The sequence below is a fragment of the Micropterus dolomieu genome, linkage group LG23, assembly GCF_021292245.1.
Source record: "Micropterus dolomieu isolate WLL.071019.BEF.003 ecotype Adirondacks linkage group LG23, ASM2129224v1, whole genome shotgun sequence".
Taxonomy (NCBI): Eukaryota; Metazoa; Chordata; class Actinopteri; order Centrarchiformes; family Centrarchidae; genus Micropterus; species Micropterus dolomieu.
Window position 1 is genome coordinate 34,553,119 of NC_060172.1, and position 16,089 is coordinate 34,569,207.

Sequence of the window (16,089 nt, forward strand, 5' to 3'; positions counted from 1 at the left end):
ATTTAAAACACACAGTATTTCCTTATTTTCCCTTTGGAACTAGAAGAGCCCTAGTTTAAAGCCCAGGCTCCAGTGTAAAGTGGAAGACACTGGACACATTAAATTATAAGCATTTATGTTATCCATTAATGACAACCCAGAGAGCCATGGATGTAAACTGAGTGGAAACAAACAAAAAATAAACTTACAGATGTGAGAGCTACTTCATTTACAGATGCAAGTAAAGTCTAACAGGAAATATCTTCTATTTAATGAATTTCCTAAATTCAGGTCATGAAGGAAAACCTGTTGGAAAGCTACATTTCTAATTACACTTCATATAAGAAATGGAATTGGCCTTAAAATGAGAGGGGCAGTGGATGGTTTGATTATTGTCGCATAGGTAGCTTGTTAGGAATGTGGTTTTTGTGTTCATGCCTTTTCTGTTTAAGTCTGTTTTGGTTCTGTGTCCGTGTAGTCTGGTTTAGTTAGTTCTTAGTCCTGTTCATTAGTTCATGTCTTAGTGTTTACTTCTGGTCTGTGTTCTTATGCATTATTGTGCCCATGTCTAATCTGAGTTCTGTTTTGTCCTTGTTTCAGCCTGTGGTCCTTGTTGTTAATGTATGGTGTTTTGCATCTGTAAGTGTCTCTCTGTTTCCCCCTGCTGTCTGTCTGCTTGTCTGTCTGTTTTCCATACTCTCAGCCTGCCTCGTTAGCCATGATCCCGCTCACCTGTGTTGCTCCCACCCCGCTCGTTAGTCCCTGTGTATATGTATGCCTGCTTGTGTCTCCAGTCTTTGTCACGTCCTTGCGTCTAATGTTGAGTGTTCCTGCCTGTTCCTTCGTTTTCCCTGTTCTGGATTCTTCCCTGTGTTTTTGGATCGCCTTGTGTTTCTGGATTTCCTTTGTTTGGACTTTGCCTCGAGCTCCATGTAAGCCTGTTTCAGTTTAGTTTTTTCAATCAATAAATCTCCTTTTGAACTGCATCCTCCTCTCGCTTCGCCTTTGGGTCCTCACCTCAGTCTGCAATCAGCCAACCCGTGACATAGCTGGTCTCTCAGTGAAAGATCTTGTGGCAGACTCATTAAGGAGCTATCTTCGTTTAGTCAAGATTAAAATAGCTTTGCTCTGTGAGCTTGCTGGTTTGATGCCGCACTGTAATTTTACCTCCCTGGTCTACCGCTGCCTCGATTGGTAGTTTGTGTTATTGTGTGATGTTGGAGTTTTTAACCCCTTAAAACACCAAAGTTACACAAGCAAACTAACCGACCAAGGCAGCGATAGATCAGCACCTAAAATTAAAGTCTTTATCACTACAGTCTGGTGGCTTAGACGAGAGCGACATAACTACTACTTGCTGAGTGCAGCTTGCTCGCTCAATACTGGACTGAAAAATGTTGTCCCAATTAGTCAGACACAAAAACATGGGAAAATAAGGTCCAGGTTGAAAGATAGCAAAATCAGTGGGGTTCAAATATAGTTATATAGAGATTCAAGAACTAAAATGTGTGCTGGTATCTTACAAATATATACAATGTACATGTATACAAGACATGGCCCATCAGTTATATTAATTTGCCAAAGGGATTGAAAGAAATTTGTAATAAAAACATTCTAAAAATATATAATTAAGAGCGTCAAACACAGGGATGTCAATCTCTAAGCTTCTCTCAAGCTTTCTAACCTGTAATTCGTCCTCAGTGCCACAGTGTTTCTTCCTCAGCTTCTCCGTCAGGGTGTGTTTCCACTTGCAGACAGTAACTAGTGAGGGCCATTTCACTGAGTTCAAACTGAGATTGAGCCCCATCATACTGAGGCTCCCCAGGTCTGGGGTCCAGCCCCGCAGGATGTCCATAGATAGTCTCTTCTTGAGGATCCCCAGGCCGTCTGAGCGTGGAGGGGGCAGGAGGTTTGGGACACTTCCTCCATGGAGAGTGTTTCCTAGGGATGAGTTAGTCATCATTCTGTCCCACTGTCGCTTCCCCATTGAGCTCATCTTGAACCTGGTTTTGTGTATCCAAATGTACTTTGACTGACTGAGATCACCACGCAGGTCTGACAGCTTCTACAAACAACCAGGCATCTTATTATATTAATAGTTAGTTAGATAAAGAGATCCCAGTGAAGAAAAAAGTTCAATCATTTCCCACAACATCTTCAGAAGTAAAAGTCCAGGGATCAGTTGTGCCTATAGATACCAGCTTATCCTGTTTTTTAAAATCGACTTTTCATCCATGAGCTGCAGTCTGTGTGGATTGGAGGCTCTACATTGGACACATCTGCTCTCTTCGCAGCTGTGTTTTGGTGCATTCTTTACATAGGAGGACTTTAGAACAATGGATGTAGTCGAGCTGTCGAGGACAGATGGGTGATATCGCTCTAGGGGGGTGTAAGCAAGGGGAAACACTTGCGACACATACTCAATATATCTGATTGGGTGAGAGCTGCAGTGGCTGGGCCACAGATGTGGATCTGATTGGATTAGGCAGGGAGGAGTGCTGGGTGCTGGAGCCCACTGATATAAATCACATGGAGGCATAATTAATGCCTGAGGGAAGTCAGCTCTGTCAGGAAGCCAAAACTAGATTAGAGACAGATCAATGGAGCACGTCAGGAAAAGAGGTGGAGTAACAGTGGCCCATGCCACAAACAAACATACACCCGTCCAACACAAACACACCATAATGAGCGAAAAAACAAATGGAAACCACAACATAGTCACTGCAGTGGGAGGTAAATCAAATACAATGCTGAACACTAGCTTGAGGCTAATTGAAAATTCTCAGAATAGAGCAGCTTTAACCTTTTGTCTCACTCTTTTGTGATTGGAGCAATCAGAGAGAAGAGGTCCAGCCAGAAAAGAAAGAGATGAGCGGCTTAATCTACCTGTCTGTCTCCTCCTATTCTACCGTCTTTCAATATGTGTTCTCTCTCTGTCATTTGCTCATTTGCCAGTGACCTCTTCCCTCTCTTGCAGCCCACAACCATCTCCCTCCCACGCACTGGCCTCTCTTGTGACTTCCTCATTTTCTCCCAGACTCCTTTCCGGTAGATCAGGATGCAGGAGGATGTGTGGATGTTGGAACAAGTCAGACCTCAGGCTCAGGCCGCCTGGAAGCAGCAGTGCTCTCTACTTCGGCGCTGGATGACTGCAGGATTAGACTTGCCTGGTGTGACATTGATAACAACTTGCAGGTACACATAAAACAAGGTAGAGGGGAAGCAGAATGTGAAAACTGTACTCTTCTCACAGCAGACATGTTGACAGGCTTAAAAAACATAAGAAGGAGTCGAACAGAAAACCCCATCACACACCGCCATGTTTCTTTGCCACACTGTTGTCAGAATGGTTGACGTCGGCCCTCTCAAAAACCCACTTGGCTATCATGCTGCTGGAGTGCATATCCATTTTCATAAGGAGCTGGATCCCACACCGCAAATGGCTGCTTTGCTCCCGGACTTTATGACAATAACAACCATGGGAGAATAAAAGAGAGGCAGAGAGAGAGAGATTGGGAATAGAGCTAGTTAATCCATGAGAATGGAAGTGGAAGACAGAGGCAGAAGAGGAGGGAAAGAGTTTCTAAAATGTCAAAAATCAGTAACCAGAGTCCAATGATAAATATGAATGTGAATGAAGAATGATTCAAATGAAACCGATACATAGCATTTGTAAAGCCGCAACCAGTTTGATATTGTCCTTACAGATAACCAAATAGTTAAAATTCTAATTATTTTCTTTAAATGAACATATTATTTTGGGACTCAGCTGTCCAGCACCTCTATGACAATCTCTTAATATACTCAATAGCAAAGACAAACAAGAAAAAAAGAAAATGCTGTCTTTTAGTTTTCTGTGAGTTCAGTAAATCCAGTTTGATATGACGGAACAAGGTGGTTCAAGAAGCTCTGGGAAATAGATGTCATTCACACGATGCTGACAGTGAGTGCTATTTAAACACCCATACCATTCAGACTAACACAGAGTTGCTTCAAATCAAACTCGCACTGCCACAACAGCTAAACCCAGGCTCCAAGCATTCCAATTTATGTTCGTAGATTAGATTTTGCACAGTACAGGCAGCAGTTTGTTTACACAAAGAGCCTTTCTCAGGAGATGCTCAAAGAATAAGCATTCTGAGTGTACAGCAGCTCTCTGCCGTCTTTAACTGTCCTCTCTCCCCACTCAGCAAATGATGCAGCATATGCTGCCTTCAAGTGCTCATCATACATCTGATTTTGGCAACTCTCAATTTTGGACTGCAGGACCTTCAAGGACATTCTGCTGTAAAATAAATAAATAAGTAATTAATTTGTAAAGTGTTACCCATGTCGGCAACTCCAGTATTATCCAAACCCCTCCCCTGTCATATTTATTTACTTAGTTGGCTTATTTATGTGGGCTCAATTTGTAATTATGATATCTCTGACAGCAGACAGCCATTCAACAGCTGTGGGGGTTGTTGTGATCCTAGCTAAGTCATTTGAAAAAAAGCAGAGTTTGCTGTGGACAGCTGTAGATACAGATTATTTTGGGGTGTTTGGAGAGCAAGGTACCATTGGAAGTGGAGAGCCAGGCCCTCAATGGCTCTCACTCCCCCTGTGACAAAATGATGGGGGGAAGGGAAAGACTCACTTATGCTCACACAGTATGAACAGATACAAGGACACATATAGCACTCCAGGGACTACGCTGGCATACAACTGTTCACTTCAGTATAAAGATTTTTGGACAGTTGATACTGGTACAGAGACAGACAAGAAACAAGACAACAAACAATTAAGAACAAAAAGGATCAAAGAGGATGTTGCGGTTATGCATCTTAAACATAGCCCACTATAAAGTAGTTTAATGGAGAAAAAAAGCATCCGTTCACAGCGGACTACAGTACAATATTTGTTTGAAGGAGTTCAAAGGGTATCTTTTACTATTAAAATATTTGAGGATGACTTTTGATGTTTAGTGACATAGTTTAGTGTAGTATAGAATACGATTGAACAAACCTGGCATGTCACATTTGTTCCACAGGTGAGATACTCTAACAACAAGAAAGCATTGTAATAATATAAATAGTAGAGAAACTCAGTCCAGAGCTGCAGAAAGGAAATTATTAAATGACCTTGAGTCACATCTTTTGGCTAGGCTTTGGTTATTTATTATTCACCTCCCCTCCAGTTTTCATCCTGAAACAGCTTTTAACACAGACAGTACCTGTAATATGATTTTAAAGAGCATACAAAACGACCAACATCATACTGTATAACCTGAATATGTCAGGCAAAACTCATCCCTTGCTTCATGTCAGCCTGTGACTCATTCCTTACCTCACTAGCACTGCTCTGCTCATCTCACTGACCATAATATAACCTGATATCCGTGGTCCAATTTTAGATATAGCCATTGTGTTGCCCTTTTGTTACCAAAATACTAGCACTTCATAATAAAAGGGTCCTGAATTGCTTCTCTGGTAGACTGCACGCTGAAAACATGTACAGGAACACTGTAGATAATATGAGTAAAATCTAGAAAATCATTTTATGCTTTTCTACAGTTTCAGTCTGTGCTCAAATAATTTACAAGAACATTTCTGAGAGAAACTTTAAAAGTAAAACTTTCCATGGCTACCCTTATTGTAGAAGATCCAATACAAAGGTAATAGTCTACAGTGGAAAGAAGGATCTTTAAATCATTTATAAAAAGAGGAAATTAAACCGGCTTTTTCGGTGAGGAGTTGACACATGGGTAAATTTAGATCAGGCGTGGATAGCGCAGATCCAGTAATTGAAAATAGTTCTTTTGCAATTTGATTTCAAAGCACCACTGCACAGACTTGTTCTGCTACAGGTGAGAAGTCTGCTTTAATTGCTTTAATAATAAGTAGTGTGGGAAATCATTTATCCTGGGAAAGTAAAGGAAAAGGGTTATTTATTATACAGCACTGATACAGCGCAGGACCAAGCAACATCCAATTTTAATGTCACAGAAAATGACTACAACACCAGCTTGCTTTAGTCTTATCTTCTGTTTCATTCAATAGTTTGAACTTCAGATTCAATCACAGGGATTTAGATCAGAATCAATATCAAACCATAACATTCCTGTCTTTTCAAGGGAAGGAACACTTTAACAGTAGATGGAAAGGTATTGCAAAGACAACAAATGAATTGCATTTTTTTTTAAACTAAGACAAGCCAAACTGAATTCTCTACAACTCAGATATTCCAAATACTGTTTGCGAAGGTAATTCAGAACAGATATCCAATGTGAAATCCTGGAGCCTGCCATTAAAAAAAGAAATCCATTGGTTTAAAATCACACAGCTCCAATTAGTTGCTTCCCAGCTGTGCTGAGGAAAGTCTAATATCATGTGCCTCTATCAGTGCTTTACACATGACTACACATATACACATCCAGTACATGTGCTGTATGTACACACTCACATACACCCACAGCTCCATTACCTTGTGCCACCACAGTCCAACCAGCAGGTCATTTACTGAAGACTGAGTAAGAGTGTCACACATTCTGCACCTCTTTATGACTACATTCAAAAATTCTCACCTCAAACATTTATCGTTCTAAAATGAATAAACACGGTACAAAATGGATTTCTCATTTTACAACACAGGATTGTATACCAATTCTAAGTTGTAGTTCCCTTTATGCGACTCACAAAACAAATGTTATATACATAAATGATGTACAGTAGATGGTGGATAATCATCATTCATAGAAAAAAAGGTTTAGCTTAAAAAGATATTACTGTATTGACACAGAGGATAAGGATGTGAATAATCTCAACAGTCACTTCTGTACAGCACGTTGGAGAAGTAAAACAGAATTAAACAGTTAAATTATCCCTCTTATAAAGAGGATCATGTGTGACTGGTGTGAGAGATGGGAAATCAAAAAACCAAAACAATGGAAGGTGAAAAGCCTGATTATTCGTAACCCATTAGAATTATGGGTGAACAAATAGGTGTACCAGGTAAATTAACCTGTTTTTATTTTCTATTTGATTCTTTTTAAAAATTGTATTTAAATGTTATATTTCCCTATGTTGATTTTATGTTTTATTTTAATCACTTTGAATTGCTTTGTTGCTCAAACTTGCCGTGCCTTACTATTGGCAAACATGCCATTTGATGTATACAGCAGTTTATACCATTTATGCATATATTTCTGCTAATCCTCTGTTGTTTGTAAACGCATCATCTTAATGCATTATGTCCATTACTGCCCCCCTCCACCCCTCACCCAGGGCCTTTAGGCAAAATTCAAGCACTCTACTTCAGCCTCCACCACATCCCTTCCATACACCACTCACAAATACACAAACATCCGTTGCTAAGCAGCACACTGCTTCTTGTTCATTTATGTGTGGCTTGGGCACACACACTTCAGGGGGTCACAGATTATGCATGTAGCTAGTATAATGAGTGGGACTGATGCTACAATTGGTGAGCCAGTCCATGGTCGAAGCCGGGAGATCACTTTAGTGATGTAAAAAAAAACATAGGTAACTATTGTCAGAACGATTTCTCTTATAGTTAAAAAAAACAAGAGATGGGAGAGCTGGCTTTGGGTAGTGAATGAGACTTTCTCCAGTGACACTCAACTACTGTTGAGGTGCCTTTGAGCAAGGATAGAGGTATTCCATTATACCGTAATTAAAGACTGTAGTTGCTGTTCAGCCAAACCAGGCAGCCTGCACTAACAGAAGATGACGGCACTTGCTAGTTTGGGATATCTCTTATGTAAATTAGTTCGAACTTTATATGTGTATAGAAAGGATGTTCCAGGCATAAACATTATCGGCAGAAGGGTCAACCCTCCTTGGATAAAGAGGTTAAGCCAAGTCTACCGCATATTTGATACCAAACAAAAAGGCAAGGGAACTTAGTTTGTGTGCATTTAAACATAGGCTTTGTTAAGCATTACCTGTCCCATAAAGCTGCCACTATTACATTACAGACTACACTGAAATGTAAACAAGCACAGTATTATTTAAACCTCTCTGATATCTTCTGACATGCTTAAGATTTCTTACCGAAGGATCACAAAATGTGCCTCTCTTCTTTTCACTGAAATTGGTGCCATAATAACATCCATTGGATGCATGTCATGAAGGTCAGTATATTCCTGGCAGAAAATCAGAGAAGATGGCCTTGCTCTGTGCAATGTTACACTTGCATGTCTGGGAAAGCAAGCTAACAGTCTACAGCCCCACAGCAGGCCCTAAAGACTGTACAGTTGAACACACCCCACAATACAAATGCGCCGGACAGAATAAGCTACTTACTTCACCCACTGGTAGGTGGTACTGGAAATCTTTACTCAAGTAAAAGTACAAAAGTACCGAGCAAATAAAATACTCAAAGTAAACAATATTAAAACATTTTAATTTTTAGTGTGTGTAGGCCATCTTCACAAGTCATTATAAGTTTCAAGTCTTTGAGCTAGGGTCCAAGTCAAATCTCAAGTCTACAGATCAAGAGTCGGAGTCATGTCTCAAGTCACTTTTTGGAATAATGTGTTTCATTTGCTTTGCATCACATTAGAAACAGCCACTGTGCAACAAGGTTATTTCTAGGGAATGCACTTTGCTTTAATTTTTTTTTTTATCTACATGAAGGTAAAATATCACTCTTGCTTGGTGCCTAGCCTACTGTTGTTGCCTGTATCTTTGGTTACCTTGAGATGGACATGTGGCCAACTAAACCACTTGCTTTGATATGCTGCATATGGTTTGCTTTCTCCAATAGCACAGACAGGCAATACAATATGATAAAGAATCTACGGACATAATCTTTCCATCCATCCATTGTCAACTGCTTATACTGTGTACAGGGTTGCGGGGGGCGCTGGAGCCAATCCCAGATGACATTGCGCGTAAGGCGTAGTACACCCTGGACAGGTCGCCAGTAAAAATCTTTACAACATAAAGATTTATGCTGGCAGTAACACGGGGGCCTCTATAGAGGGAGACCTGTGCATCATCTGTAAAGCCGAACAGGACTGCTTTATCCACCCACATTTACTCTCTCTGAAAAAGTATGTGCTGCTTTTCAAAATGTTTTTATCCCAGCCCTGCCCAGCTCATTAATATCTGGCACAAAGCTCTCCTGTGTAACCGCACACAGCTTGGATGACAGGTAATGTCGCAAAATGCAGAGTAGATAACAGACTAGTCGTAACAAAGGCATGAATGGCAAATGTAGCCAAGATAAAAGTAGACTACTGGCCCAAAAAAGCTTGAGTAAAGAGTAAAAGTACAGTTTTAAAAAGCAACGTTAAAAGTATCTAAACCAAAAAAACAACTTTTTTACTAATTTGTTTTACTTGTAACGAGTTTGTCCTGAGAGTGGCATTAGAGGAGAGCGTTCATCCACTTGGAAGTGTGAGTGTGTACTGAAAATTAGATCACAGGATTGCTTCTGTGCAAAGCAGATATTGTTCTCAGAAGGTAGTGCTAGAGAAGAGCACAGGAAGTGACCACAATGAATAAAGTTTTATCCTCTGGGGAGCCTGAATGTGCTCAGTACATTTTATTAGAATATTCCTTGTAGAAAAGGACATTTTGACCTGAAGGTGGCACATATGGAATGATTACTGGGTTACCAAACACATTAGGTTTCGTCCAATGGATACCAACAGCAAAGTTTTTTCTTAACTGTTGTGAAAATTTGACCTGACGATGGTGCTAAATGGGTTATCTACAGTGAATCTCAAGGAAATGCATCTAGTAGTTGTTTCTCTGGACTGACCATGATCACTAGCCTTAGGCCCCGCCCCCAGCAGGGCAAAAGTCTGATTAAGTGTATTCATTTTGCATTCCTATATTCAGCCACATCAGTATTTGTAGCCGCCAGGCAATACACAACTCACTCTTCTAAACATGAGTGCAAACAGCATCATTGAGAAAAAATGAATATCCATAGGCAACAGAAAAAAGCTGTCTGCCCTGTCAGTATAGTGAATCTGCAGTCAGCTTCATCTATCAGATGACTCCAGCTGGAGAATTTGCTTGCGAGAGCAGTGTCTGCAGTGTCAAAACTTGGCTGTGCCGAAGGCAAGCGACTTAAAAGATGACGCTGAAGAGAAGCGGTGCCCAGGGACAGAATGACTGGGATAGGTGAATTTGCTGTTCCTTAATGAGTTGAGTTAGAGTGAGCTTCTGAGTTCCCCCTGTAAATAGGCAGGGTCAAAATACAAGATTTAGCTTTCTAAGCAGCAGGGTCTGTGTCCCTAGTTGCTCATTCTCCCTCTCAAATGAGGCAGAAAGGATGCAATTTACCCCCAAAGTCACCAACATAGACGTCAACAACAAGATTAATCAACAGGTGAATTGAACTAGCATCTAAATTGTACATCTTGACTATAAAAAGCAACACCTCATGAAAATGTCGATATTAAAGGATGTGTTGAAGCTGAACAGAAGTGTCTTTCACACGGATCTGCCATCAAATTGTATTCTCTCCCCCTTTTGTAAACCCAAAGTAAATCAGTAAAGCACGCACCGTGGTGAACCTACCTTGTCTTTCAGCATTTTAGCTTTCCGGCTGTTCTGTACAAGTCGTCTCCCTAGCTTCTTGGCATACCAAATAGAGGCAAACATAGCGGCAGGTGAAATAATAGTGTTCTCTGGTCTGCGGTGACAGCCCAAACGGCTCTGATGCCCATCTGGACTAAGTGCTCCTTATCAGCAGACTCTAGCGCACAGACAAGAGTAAAAAAGAGAGAGAGAAAGGATGGAATGATGCTGAGGGAAGGAGAGCATCTGCACAGTGAAGTCAGGTCTCCGTCAGCCACAAAAGCAAGAGGAGGGAGGGGGAATGAGAGAGGGATGGAGGGAGAGAGAGGTTAAGGGAGAGATGGGGAGGGACCACTGCTTTCCACGTGGAAACAACATCTTCAGCACCAATTGAAACCTGCTAAGAGGTTGTCGGCAGCTCCCAGTTTCCTGAGGTGGGTGTGGAAGTGAGTGGGTGATGCTCTGCTCTCACTCTGCCTACGCCAGCAGCCACTCATCATCCGACAACCAACCATAAACAACAAAGAAGAAAAACTTACTGTCACATTATTACCACGACTAATGATGTGTTTGACAGTCTTTTAAAAAAAGTTGTAATCCTTAAAATTTACCTCATAACAAACCCCATTTGACTATTTATAGACAAAGTTTCTATAGCAAGCCATTTAATGCATTTGCATTCCTTAATTGTCTTTATATAGCAGTTCTCCCTGTTACTGGCGTAGTTCACCCGTCTTGCATGGGATCAAGTGCATTTTTTCTTGCACAATGGATTCACAGGAGGCAATATCTGGACATGATGTGAATGACAAGAGGTGGCGCGTGCACATATTTTGACTAACGTGGAAAACAAAATTTCATCATGAGCTCAGTACGACAGTTAATTGTCTACTTTAGTTGCCTATGTTCAAATGTGAGGTGATGAATCCTCTCAGTTCATTGTTTGTTTGGCTGATCTGTAAACAAATTCACCAGACGCTTCTGTTGCATTTCTGTAAGAGAAGCTTGTCAAGATGTGTCATTTAGAACTGAACGCTGAGACCTGGATTACAAAAACAAGCTCAACTTTAAAACCAGAAACAACAGGTGTTGCCAAATCAACCAGAACATTTTAAAGAAAAAATACCTACTGTATTTTGCAAATACAAGAAACCTTAGGAAATTCAACACTTCCTAAAGGCCTTTGAAAGCCAGATTTGTGCTCAACGCAATTAAGGGGTTAACAGGACTCCCAGGTGTTTATTTATACCGGTAGTTTAGTGTCAGAGTTCTCCTATAGACATACATGATTGGGCAGCGTTTTAATTATATTCCCACATCAACTGTTTTCAGTTTTAGTGGGCTATGCAGGTAACGCTACTTGTATACTGTAAATGGCGTTCTACAGGCATCCAGGTATTCCCCATTGTCTCATTACTGAATATGAGACTACTTCTGTGCAATCAGCACATTAGTTTGTTCAGCATGGCAGAGAGTGGTGATCGCAGTGAGCAGTAGCATTACAGTGGAGATGTCTTGATGCTAAATGTGTGTTACTTAAATGGAGAAGATAACTGAGCCTCAACATTGTCTTCACTATCAATAATCATCACGAGCATCAGAAACGTTTAGGAAAAAAACACAAGCTTCCAGTCACAGTTCTTGTGTTCATTGTTGTGTGCATTATGCCGTAGCTACTGAGTCTACGCATGCAGCCACCGAAGCTAAACTGTGGCTCCTTAACATAAAACTATAAATCATCCTTAAGGCTTTGGGTGTAGCTAATATGATTAAAGAGGACTTACAGTAGTACAATACAACACGCCTGGATAGTGTGGATCAGTACACTGACAGTTGCAAATATCTGGTTTTAAAGATGTTTCATTTCATATGCCAGGCAATGACATCTCCTCATAATGAGACTTATTAACACTCTCAAGTATCACCCTCCTTTTTCTCTCTCCTATCTATCAACTCTGAACCCAGACATTCTGCATTTTACTTCTGGGCTTCAATTCAAACCGCTCTAATCAATTGCTTGACTTGCTTTGCATTCAAATAATTCTGCAACAGAACCATGAGGAAGACCCAAAAGAGGCCTTTTCCTCCCACATTAGAACATGTGTGTTGACAGCGTATTCCGGACCTACCTCCTATAATAACATGCCTGCCCATCCATCACTAAAGAAAAGAAATGCTGCTGGCTAATTGCCAGGTAAGATGACACCACACAGCTGAACAATGATAAACTACAGGATGGGGAGGATGACGTGGCTGTTATATTCTCTCCTCCAAGAGCCTCAGCTTGGCTCATCTTGTCCTGTTTTGTCCTATAACAGAGCTTTCTGTTTGCAATTACTGCAGATGGTTGCAGTTGCTAACATTTTACACATTTTTCATATCTTCTATGCGTATTTAAAGGGGTACTTTGCGATTCTTATCCAGTACACTTTTTTTAAATTTGGCCAATATTTCCTCATGGATCAGTAGCAATCTGTTTTTCCCACTCAGCCCTGGGTCTGTAAATTGAGCACAAACAAAGCTGCTCGAAGCAGTGGGAGAGAATGTAAACAAACAGCGGTACATTCGAACATGCTGGACTTCTTACGGGACTTTAGCTGTGAATATAACTGTCCGCTTGGAGTCATTTAAAAAGGTCTGGATTTACTGATTGTGAATGTATTTTTGTATTTATACAAGATGTCTTATTGGGGTTATGGTATGAGGCATAAACTCATCACTCCACGCAAGTACCAGTGGAGCCCACCAGTAGGCAGCATTGTTTCTGCCACAAACAAACTCACAAACAAAAGAACAAGCAGACAGGAAGCACGGTAGAGACGCCAAACTTATAGACAAATAACAAAGGAAATAGCCAGGTTTTGTCGAACGCCCTCGGGAAGCGGAACGAGGTATGTTGAGTGTTGCTGGAGTGAGGTGTTTGTTTCTTGTTGTAAATGGGTTTGGCTACGCTTTGATGAAGAGCAGTCAGCCTTGATGTGTTAATCCAGTATGTGATTTATTCTGTAGAATGTATAGTTTTAGTGTAAAGCGACGGATATTTGTGTATTTAATTAGGGTTGTTGTTGTTATAGCATGTTTGATTTAGCTAGCTTAGCTGTGATGTACATAAAGGTACTTATGTTTATATTTATCTGTATATTTTTATAGTTTTCACGGTGTACTACAGGCTAAGGAGAAAGAAATAAAGAAACCATAAAGACATCAGTCGAGACTCTCTGCATCTTGCTTAAATCCACGTGGGCAGTTACAGTGAAAACTCCCCGCAGAGCCGGAAACACGCCGCGACGCTGGAGAGAAACTCCACGCGTCGTCGGGGAAGGAGAAGTATCGCCATCTTGAGAAACTCTACGCTGCATCTGAATGAGACTCGCAGCCGAAGAAGTCAACTAAAACAGACCACAGTCAGGCAAGAGGGAAGATAACACTTAAATGGGTGTATAACGAGTGCAACAAGAGACATTTAATAAAGGTTACTAATAAGACGGTGTTCATACGCTCATGAAAGTGGTTTAATTGTAGTAATATAAGCTGTGCTTGAACATTTAAAGATGCAATTGTTAAAGAGTGTTTTGATTATCCTTAGATAAAGAGTGTGGTGGCTATTGTGAAGATTTGTTCATGGTTTTATAAACGACTGCTGTCATTAAATAGAGGTTCTAAAGTGTGGAAATGACCTAACTTAAAGGATGAAATGGTCTTGAATTTTAATACTTGCATTTGCACAAATTAATAATTTGAGTGTCTAAATGAGGTTGTAAACGTTGGGTTAAAGTGGTAGCATTAAAATAAGTTAAAATTGCTGCTTGCAGAAAATAATCCCAAACGTTTTACATAACATGCAAGTCACCGTTAATCAGGACATGCAAATCAAAAATGTCACTCCACACAGCAGAAACAAGTAAACCCTCAAACCTACCACCTGGCAGAACAAGCTCTCGTCAGAGAACCATGACTGAGAAAATGCAAGAGGTACATGAACAAAATGTCATTAAACATAAAGGGGCCTTTTACAAAGCTTACAACTCTTGGAAACAGACGGCAAAGGAAAGCAGGACAACAATGAAATGTTTTTGCTCTATGGACGATCTTGACAACATTGAAGAAAACATTAAAACTAAACGTGACGTGCTTCAACACCAATATGAGCCCATCCTGCTTAACCAAAATAATACTCCAGAGATAGTGGGCGGCTGTGGCTCAGGAGGTAGAGCGGGTTGGCAGTTAATTGGAAGGTTGGTTCAATCCCCGGCTCCTCCTGGTTGCATGACGAAGTGTCCTTGGGCAAGATACTGAACCCCGAATTGCCCCTGGTGGCTGTTCCGCCGTGTGTGAATGGTGAATGCAGATGTAGTGTAAAAGCGCTTTGAGTGGTCGAAAAGACTGGAAAGGCACTATACAAATACGGAGCATTTGCATAGTTGGGAAAATGGATACCTGTGCCTCTCTCACTGATGAAATACTTGCGCTGGTGAGTAAAAGAAGAGACGCAATTGATGATGACTACCATGAGCGAGTAGAGAAGGAAAGAGTGAGGATTGTCTTAAATAAAGAAGAATATGGATCTGTGTTTGTATTAAACGGATTCGTTTCCCAGCATACTGACTGTTCCAGTGCAAGCTCCAGCAGTTCCAGCAAACGACAGGACGCAGAAGCAGAACTCGCTGCTAAAAGAGATTAATTAGAATATCATCAAAAAGTTGATTTATTTCAGTAATTCCATTCAAAAAGTGAAACTTTGATATTATATTCACTCATTCATTACACACAGATTTGATATATTTCAAATGTTTATTTAATTTAACTCGAACTAATGAAAATCCCAAATTCAGTATCTCTGAAAATTAGAATATTACTTAAGACCACTACAAAAAAAGGATTTTTTATTTGAACATGAAAAGTATGAGCATGTACAAAACTCAATACTTAGTTGGGGCTCGTTTTGCCTGAATTACTGCAGCAATGCAGCGTGGCATGGAGTCGATCAGTCTGTGGCACTGCTCAGGTGTTATGAGAGCCCAGGTTGCTCTGATAGTGGCCTTCAGCTCTTCTACATTTTTGGGTCTGGCGTATCGCATCTTCCTCTTCACAATACCCCATAGATTTTCTATAGGGTTAAGGTCAGGCGAGTTTGCTGGCCAATTAAGAACAGGGATACCATGGTCCTTAAACCAGGTACTGGTAGCTTTGGCACTGTGTGCAGGTGCCAAGTCCTGTTGGAAAATGAAATCTGCATTTCCATAAAGTTGGTCAGCAGGAAGCACGAAGTGCTCTAAAACTTCCTGGTAGACGGCTGCATTGACCTTGGACCTCAGAAAACACAGTGGACCAACACCAGCAGATGACATGGCACCCAAACCATCACTGACTGTGGAAACTTTACACTGGACTTCAAGCAACGTGGATTCTGTGCCTCTCCTCTCTTCCTCCAGACTCTGGGACCTTGATTTCCAAAGGAAATGCAAAATGTACTTTCATCAGAGAACATAACTTTGGACCACTCAGCAGCAGTCCAGTCCTTTTTGTCTTTAGCCCAGGTGAGACGCTTCTGACGCTGTGTCTTGTTCAAGAGTGG

The 16,089-nt window shown here is 40.9% G+C and overlaps 1 protein-coding gene and 1 long non-coding RNA gene across 26 annotated transcripts in view; one reads left to right on the plus strand and one right to left on the minus strand.

Annotated features, from left to right (window-relative positions):
- Positions 1 to 16,089, minus strand: part of dlg2 (discs, large homolog 2 (Drosophila)) — a 247,198-nt gene that overhangs the window by 77,341 nt on the left and 153,768 nt on the right. The window lies entirely within an intron of this gene.
- On the plus strand, positions 783 to 14,168 carry LOC123962762. Of its 4 annotated transcripts, none has more exons than XR_006823059.1 (3): positions 783 to 911; positions 2,957 to 3,190; positions 13,665 to 14,168. It is a non-coding gene; the product is annotated as an uncharacterized LOC123962762 (long non-coding RNA). The 4 variants fall into 4 exon arrangements; XR_006823057.1 differs by having other exon boundaries at positions 2,957 to 3,174; positions 13,665 to 14,130; XR_006823060.1 differs by lacking the exon at positions 13,665 to 14,168 and adding an exon at positions 4,170 to 5,067.